The 15,689-nt window shown below is 45.2% G+C and overlaps 1 protein-coding gene across 1 annotated transcript in view; it reads right to left on the bottom strand.

Moving 5' to 3' along the window:
• Oli (Olig family) overlaps positions 1 to 15,689 on the bottom strand; it is a 43,046-nt gene that overhangs the window by 11,981 nt on the left and 15,376 nt on the right. The window lies entirely within an intron of this gene.

Genomic DNA, 15,689 nt, shown 5'->3' with positions numbered 1-15,689 from the left:
AGAAGAAAATGAATGAATATGAAGCAAGAATGGAGTGGAAGATAAATGTTGAGGAAGTGACAGATCACATGATGTGTAGAATTGAAAGGGTGCAGTCGGAGGAAGATGAGAATAGCAAGAACATTACAAGGATTTCGAATCAGGTTCAGGAGATAGACAATAAAAAACCCAAACAGTTGCAGATGATTTTAGTAATCAAAGGAAGGAGATTGGGAAGACTGAGGACAATACGAACGTGCAAGTAAAGGAATAGTCAAGAAAATAAAGACAACAGACCAGACGATGGAGCGAAAAAAAAGAAAGAAGATTGTTACGAGATATTAGAGTAGATACCTTTGGAAATTAAGAAGCAACAGAATACTAAGACTGCTGTAAGTTGTTGAGGTGATGATGATGATGATGATGATGATGCTTGTTGTTTAGAGGGGCCTAACATCTAGGTCATCGGCCCCTAATGGTACGAAATGAAACAAAATGCAATTAAAATTCAAAAGTACAAAATTCATCCAAAAACGTGATGATGAATAATGAATGGTTGAACATGAATTTAAAACAATCAGTGGATCCGACCCGCAATGCCTCACCTTCCCAGAAACTAGATGACTGACTAGGGACTGCTTCCAAAGCTCAATCCTGAATCGATGATGCTTGTTGTCTAAAGGGTTTCAATATCCAAGTCAACGGTCTCTCATAATGGCACTTATCGCTAGTAAAGTAGAACCATGGTATTACTGAGGTTGCGCTACTAAACAAAGGTAGACTAAACACACGGTGTTCCAAACATTATGGTACTACTCACAAGTATTGTACGTCGTACAGGTAACGCAGACCTATGGTGTTTCTCGCATAAAGGCGCCAATCGTAGACAACACAAACCTATGGTACACCTCACAGGGACTCGTACTATCCCGTGATGTTCTTCACATAGTGGGTACAAATCATAGGCAACGCAGACCAACAGTGTCGCTCACAGCCAACCCCCAGACCCGTAGTGTTTCTCACATAATGATACAAATCACAGGCAACGCTAGCCCGTGATGTTCCGCATATAGTGGTACTAATCACAGGTACTGGAAACCGACAGTGAACCACTCTCTGCTGCTACTAATCACAAACCTATTGTGTACCTAACATACTGGTACTACCCGCAAGTAAAGGCGACCCACCGGGCGAGTTGGCCGTGCGTGTAGAGGCGCGCGGCTGTGAGCTTGCATCCGGGAGATAGTAGGTTCGAATCCCACTATCGGCAGCCCTGAAAATGGTTTTCCGTGATTTCCCATTTTCACACCAGGCAAATGCTGGGGCTGTACCTTAATTAAGGCCACGGCCGCTTCCTTCCAACTCCTAGGCCTTTCCTATCCCATCGTCGCCATAAAACCTATCTGTGTCGGTGCGACGTAAAGCCCCTAGCAAAAAAAAAGGCGACCCATGGCTTTTCCCGCGTGATGGTACTAATCACAAGTAGTTTCATGGTTCCAATTCAATCATCCCTTGGTCGTCCCTTTTAGTCGCCTCTTACGACAGGCAGGGGATACCGTGGGTGTATTCTTCGTCTCCGTCCCCCACCCACAGGGCGCAGAGGGAGAAAAAAGAAGAAGAAGAAGAAGAAGAAGGGATCTGTCATTTCGAAAACTGAAGTGACGGATGAAGAATGGCAACGGCCACGAAGGGCTTGAAAATTAAAAACTCCCTCGGCTCGAATGCTCTAATTCCGTCGGGGTCGGAAAAGAACAAGAGTTGACCAAGGGAGGTCGGACAGGATAGATGAAAGTAAGGAGCCTGGCACAAGTAAGTGGAAGCAATGCCAGGACTCAGCCAAGGGCCCCGTGGTCGCCAACCCACGCTCCCACGTTAGAGCCCCTGGGGCCCCTTTCCGTCGCCTCTTACGACAGGCAGGTGATACCGAGGGTGTATTCTTCATCTGCGTTCCCCGCCCACAGGGGGTATGTAAGTTGTTCAGGTACGATTTATGATAAAGGGTTGCCTAAATTTAACGGGAAGCAAGGAAACCCGATGGAATATATTAAGATTACCAACTTATGTACCCGTGCTTCACTACGGAATTCTACGTTGAATATGGAATTCTCGGACTGGTCTAATCACGTGACTTTAACGGGCCATGGCCTGTCTTTCTCGTAGGCTTCGCACAGGGCAGGAGTTGACTAATGACCTAAATTTTGGAAAGAGCCTTGATAACAACTATAGTCCTATAAGCCGTCCGATAATTAATGCTAACATTTGGGAAGAACCGTGTAAGGTGGTGATATATTCTGGTTCCGTAGAATCATGAATCAATGCTACTAGGATTGATGAAATACGATGATAATGATAATGATTTTTGTTGTTTAAATGGGACTAACAGCTAAGTCATACAGGGATACAGTACAACTAAGCTGACATGTTATTTTCTAAAGAGAATAATGTGCTGTCAAGTTTATATATTTTGCATTTCCTGTCTTTTCTGCGGGAGTTCATATGTATTATGACAGCATAAGATGTTTGGTCTGGAGGTTCTTAGCAAGTTCCTTTGGAAAAGGATTTTTTCCTCAAAAGCATCTTTGTATTTATTGATAAAAGCCTAGATAAAATAATTAACGCTGATAACTTTCATAATTTTCGTAAAGAAGAATTGTTACGTGCAATATAAACAACGTTTCCAAAGTCAAGAATCGCGACATGATATCGTTATATTGTGTACAGAATACTAGAAATTCAAACACATGTTCGACCTACGGACATAACCATGTAACAAGCAATGCTGAAAGTCACTAATGTTTACCAACATTTGTTAATAAAACCACTACAGTGTACAAGAAGTTGAAAGATAAAGCTTACACTTTAGTCTGTATTTTAACGACTGCTTTCAACAAAACAGTAGACAAACTCTCATAATCAAGGTTAATTTAGCTAAACACATTTTTCTCAATTACCGAATTCCTAAACCTACCAGTGAATCCATTTTATTCTGTAACTGAAGAGATTTATATAGACCATTGCCACTGAAAAAAAAAAAAAAAAAAAAGAAATGGCGTATGGCTTTAAGTGCCGGATGTGTCTGAGGACATGTTCAGCTCGCCAGATGCAGGTCTTTCGATTTGAAACCCGTAGGCGACCTGCGCGTCATGATGAGGATGAAATTATGATGGAGACGACACATACACCCAGCCCCCGTTCCGGCGAAATTAACCAATTATGGTTAAAATTCCCGACCCTGCCGGGAATTGAACCCGGGACCCCTGGGACCAAAGGCCAGTGGACATCATTGCCACTAATCAACACCTGGAAAAGACTGTAAACATTGTAGCAGAGGGACAAGAATATTGAAAATTGACACTTCAAACCATTTTTGATCAGTTGAATGAAATATAAAGAATTTCTGCGTCACAATCCCCAGGGAATCGGTATTGGCATATGCATAATTAGATCGACAACCAAGCACAGAACATTTATGACCCATTGTGTGCATCTATCACATCTTTACATTTTAAGGAATATTCTCTACAACCGTATATATCTCGTAGGCAACGCTACAACACACTAGAAAAGCAGTTAACACTCAAGATACGGTAGAAGTAATTCTAAACAAGCTAACATATAATTAGGTATACCATTACTGCGTCAGAAAGAACCAAATCGCTAATAAAAGGAACTGTAGCACATACACAATAACAACAGATAATGAAATCGCGAATTCAGTCTATAAGATCTCTTCTGCTTGGACACACGCGCAATATAATCAAAACATAATGTAAACAAGACCCGACACCCTCACAGCGCATGGCCAAAGCCCGTGGCCATTTTAACACATATAGATACATGCCTTCAGTCTGGTATAATTGTAGTTAGTCTTTGTACAGTATTGGCAAATAGGTTATAAAGATAATAGCGGAAACTCTCTCGGGTATTAGCTTAGGAGTGGGATCGAATATGGCGTCTGCCACTGTCAGTCAAATTGGCATATGGCGACTTTGGGAACTCTGTTACCGTTTAGATTCCTTTGAATTTGTAAGGGAAGACTGTGGTCAGGTTTGATGAACATTTTCAAATTTCGTTTCTTCCTTTTTATGGTAGTTTGGACTCTTATTTATTGGAACAAAATAATATCTTTCTTGGAAGTCATTTTAAGGGCTTAAAACGGCAATTTAAATCAACATCTGTACTAGGTGCCACGCCCCCATTTCTTCCCCGAAGCTATTCTCCATGTAATATCTGGTTTATAATGGTTCTATGACTTATGCTGGGAATTTTGTTTATGTATATTGTAGCTCTGAATGCACATTACGTTATTTTGTTTTCTTCCATGTTTGTTGTTGTTGTATGTAAACGTGAGTTATTGACTTCGTGTCTTCAGAATGCCTCGTCAAAGAAGAGTATATGCAAAGCACAAAGAAGGACCTGGGAGAAAGAAGATTATACCCAATGGTCTTGTCCACGACAAGAATCCTAACCATCCAGACCAATCGTCTTCCGTCAAGGCCAATAGTGTTTCCTCACGAAACTAGGGGCTTAAGGCCGCTTCACGGCTTCTAACCGTCCAGACCAATGGTCTTGTCCACGGCAAGAATCCTAACGTCCAGACCAATGGTCTTGTCCACGGCAAGAATCCTAACCGTCCAGACCAATCGTGTTTCCTCACGAAACGAGGGGCCTAGGGCCGCTTCGCGGCTTCTAACCGTCCAGACCAATGGTCTTGTCCACGGCAAGAATCCTAACGTCCAGACCAATGGTCTTGTCCACGGCAAGAATCCTAAGCATCCAGACCAATGGTCTTGTCCACGGCAAGAATCCTAACGTCCAGACCAATGGTCTTGTCCACGGCAAGAATCCTAAGCATCCAGACCAATGGTCTTGTCCACGGCAAGAATCCTAAGCATCCAGACCAATGGTCTTGTCCACGGCAAGAATCCTAACCATTCAGACCAATCGTCTTGTCCACGGCAAGAATCTAATAATCACCACCACCAACTATCGAAGCAAGCGAAGGAAGCATAGTTCCTAAGTACAGAGGTTGGCAGCACTGAGCACTGCTAGAGAACATCCTCAATCAATCAATCAATCAATCAATCATTCAATCAATCAATCAATCAATCAATCAATCAATCAATCAATCAATCAATCAATCAATACTGATCTGCATTTAGGGCAGTCGCCCAGGTGGCAGATTCCCCATCTGTTGCTTTCCTAGCCTTTTCCTAAATGGTTTCAAAGAAATTGGAAATTTATTGAACATCTCCCTTGGTAAGTTATTCCAATCCCTAACTCCCCTTCCTATAAATGAATATTTGCCCCCAGTTTGTCCTCTTGAATTCCAACTTTATCTTCATATTGTGATCTTTCCTACTTTTATAAACGCCATTCAAACTTATTCGTCTACTAATGTCATTCCACGCCATCTCTCCGCTGACAGCTCGGAACATACCACTTAGTCGAGCAGCTCTTCTTCTTTCTCTCAATTCTTCCCAACAAATCGAGCTGCTTTTCTTTGGATTTTTTCCAGTTCTTGAATCAGGTAATCCTGGTGAGGGTCCCATACACTGGAACCATACTCTAGTTGGGGTCTTACCAGAGACTTATATGCACTCTCCTTTACATCCTTACTGCAACCCCTAAACACCCTCATAACCATGTGAAGAGATCTGTACCCTTTATTTACAATCCCATGTATGTGATTACCCCAATGAAGATCTTTCCTTATATTAACACCTAGATACTTACAATGATCCCCAAAAGAAACTTTCACCCCATCAACGCAGTAATTAAAACTGAGAGGACTTTTCGTATTTGTGAAACTCACAACCTGACTTTTAACCCCGTTTATCAACATACCATTGCCTGCTGTCCATCTCACAACATTTTCGAGGTCACGTTGCAGTTGCTCACAATCTTGTAACTTATTTATCACTCTATAGAGAATAACATCATCCGCAAAAAGCCTTACCTCCGATTCCACTCCTTTACTCGTATCATTTATATATATAAGAAAACATAAAGGTCCGATAATACTGCCTTGAGGAATTCCCCTCTTAATTATAACAGGGTCAGATAAAGCTTCACCTACTCTAACTCTCTGAGATCTATTTTCTAGAAATATAGCAACCCATTCAGTCACTCTTTTGTCTAGTCCAATTGCACTCATTTTTGCCAGTAGTCTCCCATGATCCACCCTATCAAATGCTTTAGACAGGTCAATCGCAATACAGATATCTGCTATATCTTGCTGGAATCCTACAAGTTGAGCTTCAGTGGAATAACCTTTCTTAAAACCGAATTGCTTTATATCGAACCAGTTATTAATTTCACAAACATGTCTAATATAATCAGAAAGAATGTCTTCCCAAAGCTTACATACAATGCATGTCAAACTTACTGGCCTGTAATTTTCAGCTTTATGTCTATCACCCTTTCCTTTATACACAGGGACTACTATAGCAACTCTCCATTCATCTGGTATAGCTCCTCCGACTAAACAATAATCAAATAAGTACTTCAGATATGGTACTATATCCCAACCCATTGTCTTTAGTATATCCCCAGAAATCTGATCAATTCCAGCCGCTTTTCTAGTTTTCAACTTTTGTATCTTATTGTAAATGTCATTGTTATCATATGTAAATTTTATTACTTCTTTGGCCTTAGTCTCCTCCTCTATCTCGACATTATCCTTGTAACCAACAATATTTACATACTGCTGACTGAATACTTCTGCCTTTTGAAGATCCTCACATACACACTCCCCTTGTTCATTAATTATTCCTGGAATGTCCTTCTTGGAACCTGTTTCTGCCTTAAAATACCTATACATACCCTTCCATTTTTCACTAAAATTCGTATGACTGCCAATTATGCTTGCCATCATGTAATACTTAGCTGCCTTCTTTGCTAGATTCAATTTTCTAGTAAGTTCCTTCAATTTCTCCTTACTTCCACAGCCATTTCTAACTCTATTTCTTTCCAGTCTGCACTTCCTTCTTAGTCTCTTTATTTCTCTATTATAATAAGGTGGGTCTTTACCATTCCTTACCACCCTTAATGGTACAAACCTGTTTTCGCATTCCTCAACAATTTCTTTAAACCCATCCCAAGAGTCTGTTTACATTTTTATTTACTGTTTTCCACCGATCATAGTTACTTTTTAGACACTGCCTCATGCCTGCTTTATCAGCCATATGGTACTGCCTAACAGTCCTACTTTTAAGACCTTCCTTTCTATCACATTTATTTTTAACTACCACAAAAACAGCTTCATGATCACTAATACCATCTATTACTTCAATTTCCCTATAGAGCTCATCTGGTTTTATCAGCACCACATCCAGGATATTTTTCCCTCTGGTTGGTTCCATCACTTTCTGAATCAGCTGTCCTTCCCATATTAACTTATTTGCCATTTGTTGGTCATGCTTCCTGTAGTTCGCATTTCCTTCCCAATTGACATCTGGCAAATTCAGATCTCCCGCTACAATCACATTTCTTTCCATGCCGTTTCCCACATAGCTGACTATCCTATCAAATAATTCCGAATCCGCGTCAGTGCTACCCTTTCCCGATCTGTACACTCCAAATATATCAAGTTGCCTATTATCTTTAGAAATGAGCCTTACACCTAGAATTTCATGTGTCTCATCTTTAACTTTTTCGTAGCTTACAAGTTCTTCTTTCACCAGAATGAACACTCCCCCTCCCACCCTTCCTATCCTATCTCTACGATACCCACTCCAGTGCCGTGAGAAAATTTCTGCATCCATTATATCATTTCTCAGCCATGATTCAACTCCTATTACAATATCTGGTAAATATATATCTATTAAATTACTTAATTCTATTCCTTTCCTTACAATACTTCTACAGTTCAACACTAACAATTTTATGTCATCCCTACTTGATTTCCAGTTCCCTGTTCCCTTATCACCGCTCCCTAGGCCATCCCGTTTCCCTGAATGTACCTCCCTATTACCCTTCCAAACAAATTTCCTAACTTATACGAGTAGGCCGCGGGCGAGTAAACAAACGGCAGTCGTTACGCGTGTGTGGGCCCCGGCCTGGACTAATAATCCTGTAAATACTGAGGATAGTGTAAACAATTCGGAAACTAGTGTACATGTTGTAAAATATACCAATCATGGTGATAATGGTGAGAGTGGAGATTGGAAATGTTATGCAAGTGTAAATATTTGTAGTGCCTCAAAACGAAAGCTCTCTTCTACTGATACGAATGTGAATAGTGTGTATGTGAAGATTATGACGATTCTACTAATACAAAATCATTGAATGGGAACATTTTAATAGATATAGAGCTACTGTCAGCTGCTGTTTGTAGTTTTATGAAGTGTAGATTTTGTGGTGTATGTGGCAGCATTGTGTGTTATGAAGATATTACTGCAAGAAAGGGACTTGCCTGTAGATTATTTTTTGAATGTACTGAATGCCAATAAAAGTTTCCATTTTATAGTAGTACTACTTAAAGAGGGCATTATGAGAATAAGTTGAGGTTCGTGTATGCTTTGCGTAGCGTAGGGGAGGGTGAATCAGCTGGGAAAACACTATGCACGGTAATGAATCTGCCAAAAGGTCCCACTAGATATCAGAGGTACACAAGCTGTACGAATGAAGCCGTTCGGGAATGTACTAAGATTTCCATGAGAAATCATGCTGATGATGATGCTTGTTGTTTTAAGGGGCCTAACATCGATGGTCATCGGCCCCTAATGGAACGAAATGAATGACATGAGACATGAAGTTAAAATTTAAAAAATTATCCACTGACTAGAGTTAAAAAAGAATGGTGATGAAGAAAAATGAGGGTGAGATTAAAACAGTCAGTGGATCTAATACGCAATGCCTTATGTTCTATTAAAATAAGAGAAAGTACAGGAAATCGAAGGAATAAGACATTGCCCAGTAATACAGATATTAACACATAATTTACGTTAGACGTTCAAATAACACATTAAAATGCGCAACACAAACTAAAATAAAGTCAATGAGATAAAAGCGCAACTGACATAAACAACACTAGGACAAAGGACATCATCACACACGATAAAACAGACCGCTATCCCTCATAAAGCGGATGACGAGGTCTGCTGACTGCTCGTCATCGCGCAAGATAAGGGAGATAGTACTCGGAAGGTTAATACTACGGCGCAGATCGACCAGGTACACGCACCCGTAAGGATGTGTACCACGGTAAGATGGTCGCCGCAGGTACACACCGGAGGGGGTTCTCCTTTCAGTAGATGGGAGTGCGTCAAGATACCGTGGCCGATCAGAAGGCGACATAATACCACGGCTTCCCTCCGCGAAGCCCGAAGGGAAGTCCTCCATACCTTCGTTGTTCCTTTTATCGCTCTCAGCTTATTGGGAAGTGGGATGGCCTGCCACTCCATCTCCCAATGAGACATAACCAGATGTCTCAGCTGAGAGCGAATATCACTTGCTGGAACCTTGAAAGGCAACGGGGGCAGTGTAACTGCCTCCTTGGCAGCCTGATCTGCTAACTCGTTTCCCTCTACGCCCATGTGGCTGGGAAGCCACACAAACGTAATTCTGGTGCCGGCATCCGAACACCCGGCCAGCAGGTCCTGGATCCGCTGCACCAGAGGGTGTCGAGGGAAACAGGTATCAATAGACTGAAGCGGGCCGATGACCTTCGATGTTAGGCCCCTTTAAACAACAAGCATCATCAATAGACTGAAGCGAACTCAAGGAGTCAGTACACACGAGAAAGTGTCGGCGCTCATTGTCTAGTGCGTACCGCAGAGCCTCACAGATAGCATAGAGCTCTGCCGTGTACACACTACAGGTGTCCGGGAGAGCAAAAAGAAACCGATCATTGTCGACAACGAACGCACAGCCCACCTTCGTATCTGTCCTTGAACCATCCGTGTAAACGACGACTGAACCTGGATAGCGGCCAAGAACGGACAGGTAGATCCTCCGATAAATCGAAGGGTCCGTGTCTCCTTTCGGGCCAGTGTGCAAATCCAGGATGATTTCAGGTCGTCGCACAACCCACGGAGGAGGTACCCCACTTGGTTGTCTGACAAGGCAAGGAATCGAAGGTACGTCAAACAAGTCATAACTGCTATCCAAGCGTATCCCAACCGGCCGCGTCGCACGAGGATGAGCAACGTACAACAAACGGTTGCCATTGTTGAACACGCAGGGATAGCTCGGATGAAGTGGCATCTGTCGCAAATTTGCAGCATACGTAAGTAGTAGTTGCTGGCGCCTCAGGTGTAAAGGCGGCACACCAGACTCAGCGAGCAGGCTAGCGATGGGGCTAGTACGAAAAGCTCCCGTCGCCAACCTAACCCCGCTGTGGTGGATACTGTTCAGCTTCGCAAGAACGCTTGGTCTTGCGGAGCCATATGCTGCACTGCCGTAGTCTAACCGGGATAAAATGTGTGCCCGATAGAATCGCAGGAGCACCACGCGGTCAGCTCCCCAATTAGTGCTGCTAAGAAACTTCAAGAGGTTAAGCCTCTTGGTGCATTGCACTTTTAGCTCCCGCACGTGTGGCTCCCACGATAATTTACTGTCAAAAAGGAGCCCAAGAAATCGGTAGGTGTCAACAACTGGAAGAACGACATTTCCTAGATAAAGCTCAGGATGAGGGTGAAGAGTACGTTGACGACAAAAGTGGACAACGGAGGTCTTTGCGGCAGAAAACCGAAAGCCATGTTCTAAGGTCCACTTCTCCACCCTCCTAATAGCTTGCTGTAACTGTCGCTCTGCGACTGCCATACTGCACGAGCTATAGTGCAGAGCAAAATCATCCACATATAGGGACGGTATTACGGCTGGACCAGCAGCAGCGACAATACCGTTTATGGCAATCGCGAACAGAGTGACACTAAGAACCGATCCCTGTGGGACTCCATTTTCTTGAACGTGGTATTGCGAATATGTCCTCCCTACTCGGACACGGAATAGACGGAGGGACAAAAAATTCGCAATAAATACCGGCAAGTTACCTCGGAATCTCCATTGATGCAGGACTGAAAGGATGCCATATCGCCAGGTGGTGTCGTAGGCCTTCTCCAAGTCAAAGAAGACAGCTACCAAGTGCTGTTTGCGGAGAAACGCATCCTGGATAGAGCTCTCCAGGCGTACCAAGTGGTCAGTGGTGGATCGAGCAGCTCGAAATCCACATTGGTACTCCGACAAGAGTCCTTGTTTCTCCAGACACCACACGAGTCTGCGATTTACCATCCTCTCAAATAGCTTACACAGGCAATTTGTAAGACAAATCGGTCTGTAACTTCCTGCATACTTAGGATCTTTGTCAGGCTTGAGGACAGGGATGACTATGCCCTCTCGCCACTGAGACGGAAAATCACCCTCTGTCCAGATTCGGTTGAACACACGAAGGAGATATAGTAAACTATCATCACTAAGGTGTTTCAACATCTGGTTATGGATGTTGTCCGGTCCAGGAGACGTGTCCTTGCAAAGCGCTAAGGCGCTGCGGAGTTCCCACTCCAAAAAGGGCACGTTGTAGTCCTCTGAAGCTTGGGTGGCAAAACTAAGGTGATGACGTTCTGCCTCCCGCTTCAGAGGGAGGAAATCAGGATTGTAATTCCCGGAGCCAGAGACATCCGCGAAATGACTAGCGAGATGATTAGCAATCGCGAGGGGATCAGTGGCGACAATGCCTGCAATGGAAATTCCCGGTACAGCAGATGATCCTTGAATACCCGAAATTCGTCGAAGTTTCGTCCACACTTGAGATGATGGAGTATGTGACGTCATGGACGACACATATCTCTCCCATGAAGCCTTCTTACTTTGGCGAATAAGAACTCGCGCCTTAGCGCGGAGTTTCTTAAATGTTACCAAGTTGGCCTCAGTAGGCTGTCGACGGTAACGTTTATGAGCGCGACGGCGTACTTTGATGGCTGCTGCTATTTCATCGTTCCACCAAGGAACGAGTTTTCGGCGAGGAGCCCCCGAGAAAGACGGAATGGACTCCTCAGCAGCAGCAAGAATAACTTGGGTGACGTAAGTTATTTCCTCGCCGACGGTCCGCCTGACATCATTGTGAAAGACAGCTAGTGATGTGTACTTTGGCCAATCAGCATGTTTAAGAATCCATCGAGGGGGAGCCTCGACGGGTTTATGTTTCAACAAAGTAAGAATGATGGGAAAATGGTCACTGTCACAGAGATCATCGTGTGCATTCCACCGAAACAGTGGAACCAACGTTCGGCTGCATAGACTTACGTCTATACGAGAGTATGTGCCGTAACGTACACTAAAGTGAGTAGGTTCCCCTGTGTTCAAAATACATAAATCCAGATCTGTTGGAAGTGTTTCCAGCTCTCTTCCTCGGGGGCAAGGTATCTCAGAGCCCCATATGGGGTGATGGGCGTTAAAATCGCAAAATAAGAGGAAGGGTGGTGGAAGCTGATCTATAAGATCAGCGACATCATTGATGTTCAGATGCTGGCCTGGTGGAAGATAAGCATTACACACTGTTGCTATGATAGGCAGCGAGACGTGAACAGCTACAGCCTCAAGAGGGGTTCTTAATGGAACCTCTTCGCTGTAGCTATCAGAACGTACAAAAATGCCAACGCCTCCGGAAGCCCGGTGAGCATAGTATCGTTCTGTCGAGTAAAGTTTGAAATGCCTCAAGACCGTATGATGACCAGGTCTGAAATTGGTCTCCTGAATACAGACTATACTCGCTGCGTACTCACTAATAAGCTGACGTAACTCAGCAAGATGCCTGTCATAACCGTTACAATTCCACTGTAACAGTGCCATAGTGTGGACTATAAAAGGAGTGTTAGGTTATGAGCGACAAAATGCTCGTAAGCCTAAACACTATCTAGTTCTACATCCGTAGATGTAGAGGACAGCGCGACATCCATCCCGTCATCGAAAGATGGCAGGGGTGCCGCCCAGAACATCGACGCTTTTCGGGCGCGAGGGGGTCCCCTACGAGGAGAGCGCGCAGGTTTGGGAGCAGGGGTGCCTCCTGGCGCAGACTCATATCCTTGGCAGGGGAAGTCCGAGAGCTCTCAGGACGGGCGCTCTTCTTCCCCTTCTTTTTTTTCGAGTTTAGACGGGCTAGGAGATGGTTTCCCAGCCCTGGTCGACGATGCCACCTCCGCCGGCTGGGGCACGACTTTCGTCGACCTCCTAGGGAGGGGGGGAGATTTCGTCTTCCCCCCTTGCTGTGCCGGCTGGGAACTGCCAGCCGGCACAGACTTCTGGTTGGTCGATGGTGGGGTGGTACCCCCCTTCGAGCTTTGACTATTCGCGACGTTGCTGGGAGCAGCAACAGTCGCCTTGAGCGCAGCGGTCTGGACAGGTGTCGAGGTTGTAAATGACGAACCTGGAAGACTCTGAGCTATCAAGCTATAGTCGAGTGTACGGGCAGGTGTATTCGTAGAATTAAACTTACGGCGCGCTTCCTGGTAGGAAAGACCATCCAGGGTCTTGATCTCCTGGATCTTCTTCTCACTCAGGTATGTCGGACAATTCCGATCCCGAGGAGAATGAAAACCGGAGCAGTTAGTGCATTTGTATGGAGTTGTGCACTCCTCCGCGCCGTGAGCTACTCGTCCACATGTACCACATACAGCCTGATTCGAACAGCGAGATACCATATGTCCGAATCGCTGACATTGATAGCATCGCATAGGAGGCGGGATGTACGGCCTCACATCGCAACGATAAGTTGTTACCTTGACTTTCTCTGGTAACACTGACAACTTGAAAGAGACAATGAAGGCTCCAGTGGCAACGTCTTCACCGTTGACCTTGCGCGTAATGCGCCGGACGTGTGTCACGCCACGGTTCTTCATGTCTTCCATCAACTCGTCGTCAGTGTTCAAAATAAGGTCGCGGTGAAAGATGACTCCGCGAACCAGGTTCAAGGACTTATGCTCCTCCACTTTGACGGGGATTTCGCCAAAGTGCTCGCACTTAAGCAACTGATCAGCTTGCAGTGCTGTACGAGTCTTTAGAAGCAAACTACCGTTGCGCATTTTCTTAAGTTCCTCCAGTTCGCCATAGACGCCTTCGATGTGTCTACTAAACAGGATCGACTTCACCAGCTTAAAATCGTGCCCATCGGTTCTGGTAGCGACCAGAAACGTAGGGAAGCTGGATCCCATTCCTTCACGCTGCGCATGTTCCCAGGGAGTTGAACCTCTCAGGGAAGCGAAAGTTAAAGACTTAGGTGGGCGACCACCTTGAGAGAGCCGACTTCGTTTGGAAGCCATGCCCGATAGCATCCTCCCCGAATGCCACCCACTCCGATCAGGGGTCTCTGTAGCCGAACCAAGCAGCCAAGGCAATACCCACCTGGTCATAGCAGGTACTGCCCGGGGTCCGATGTTGGACGATGCCTAATACGGGATGACTGAGGCAATGAGCACTAAGACTCCCTTCTTCCAGTCACCCGCAATAGCATGTACCCCATAGCGTGTACAGATCACTAAATATAGAAAAAATAAATAAAAATAATTAATAAGAATATGTCCTTCTGGCATTCGGCTGTGCGGGTACCTGCGTTGTCAGGCGGATACCACTGCCCGGGTACATGACACTCCCACCCGCCGCGTCCTGGGTGGTTGCTGGCACGGGCTTTCGAGCGTAGTCGCCGAGCAGCACGCACATCAAAATTTCGAATGGTCTACATCTGACCCTCGGAAAAATAATAAAAAAATAATGAGGGGACCATGGCCACATGACCCTTTAAGTCGCCTTCTGCGACAGGCAGGGATTACCTATGGATGTATTCAGCCTCTCCCATCCACAGGAGGTCCATCACATTATACCAAACCGCAATCCATGTCCGCGCCAAGGTCGCCCCTTTTTGTCGCCTCTTACGACAGGCAGGGGATACCGCGGGTGTATTCTACATGTGCGTCCCCCACCCGCAGTGGGTGTGTGTTTGGTCCGCGAGAGGTATTTTATTTCCCTCAAGTCCGCCGGCAAGCCGGTTAAGACCCCCCTATCCGCCACCTGGGACGCGCCACGTGGGAGTATCACCTCTCCCCCCGCTATGCCTGCGTAGCAGGTTCGTGGTCCATGAGAAATATAGTCCTTGAAGCTGTGGATAACAATGAGGGTTGCAAGAATATTGCAGTGGCTATAGAATGGGGTGGGCGGTGGTGGTGGTGGTGGTGATTATTGTTTTAAGAGGAAGTACAACTAGGCAACCATCCTCTATATAACACTAATCAGAGGGAAAGATGGAAGGGATCCGACATTTCGAAAATGAAGATATCGGCCAAAGGAAGACAAGGGCCACGAAGGGCGTGAAAATGAAAGACTCCCTAGGCCTCTATACGTAATACCGTTGGGGTCTGAAAAGAACAAGAGTTGACCAAGTGAGATCGGATAGGATAGATGAAAGTGAGGAGCCTGGCACAAGTAAGTGGAAACAATGACAGAACTCAGCTAAGAGTCCCGTGGTTGCCAACCCACGCTCCAAAGTTCAGAGTCCCTGGGGCCCCTTTTAGTCGCCTCTTACGACAGGCAAGGGATACCGTGGGTGTTATTCTACCGCCCCCACCCACAGGGGTGATTGGTGTGGGCATCGTAGGGCACTAGTCTCAATGGTGTTGTGACCGGGCGAGTTGGCCGTGCGGTTAGGGGCGCGCAGCTGTGAGCTTGCATCCGTGAGACTGTGGGTTCGAACCCCACTGTCGGCAGCCCTGAAGATGGTT

This window comes from Anabrus simplex, chromosome 4 (genome assembly GCF_040414725.1).
Source record: "Anabrus simplex isolate iqAnaSimp1 chromosome 4, ASM4041472v1, whole genome shotgun sequence".
Classification (NCBI taxonomy): Eukaryota; Metazoa; Arthropoda; class Insecta; order Orthoptera; family Tettigoniidae; genus Anabrus; species Anabrus simplex.
This window is presented reverse-complemented; position numbering and strand designations above follow the sequence as displayed.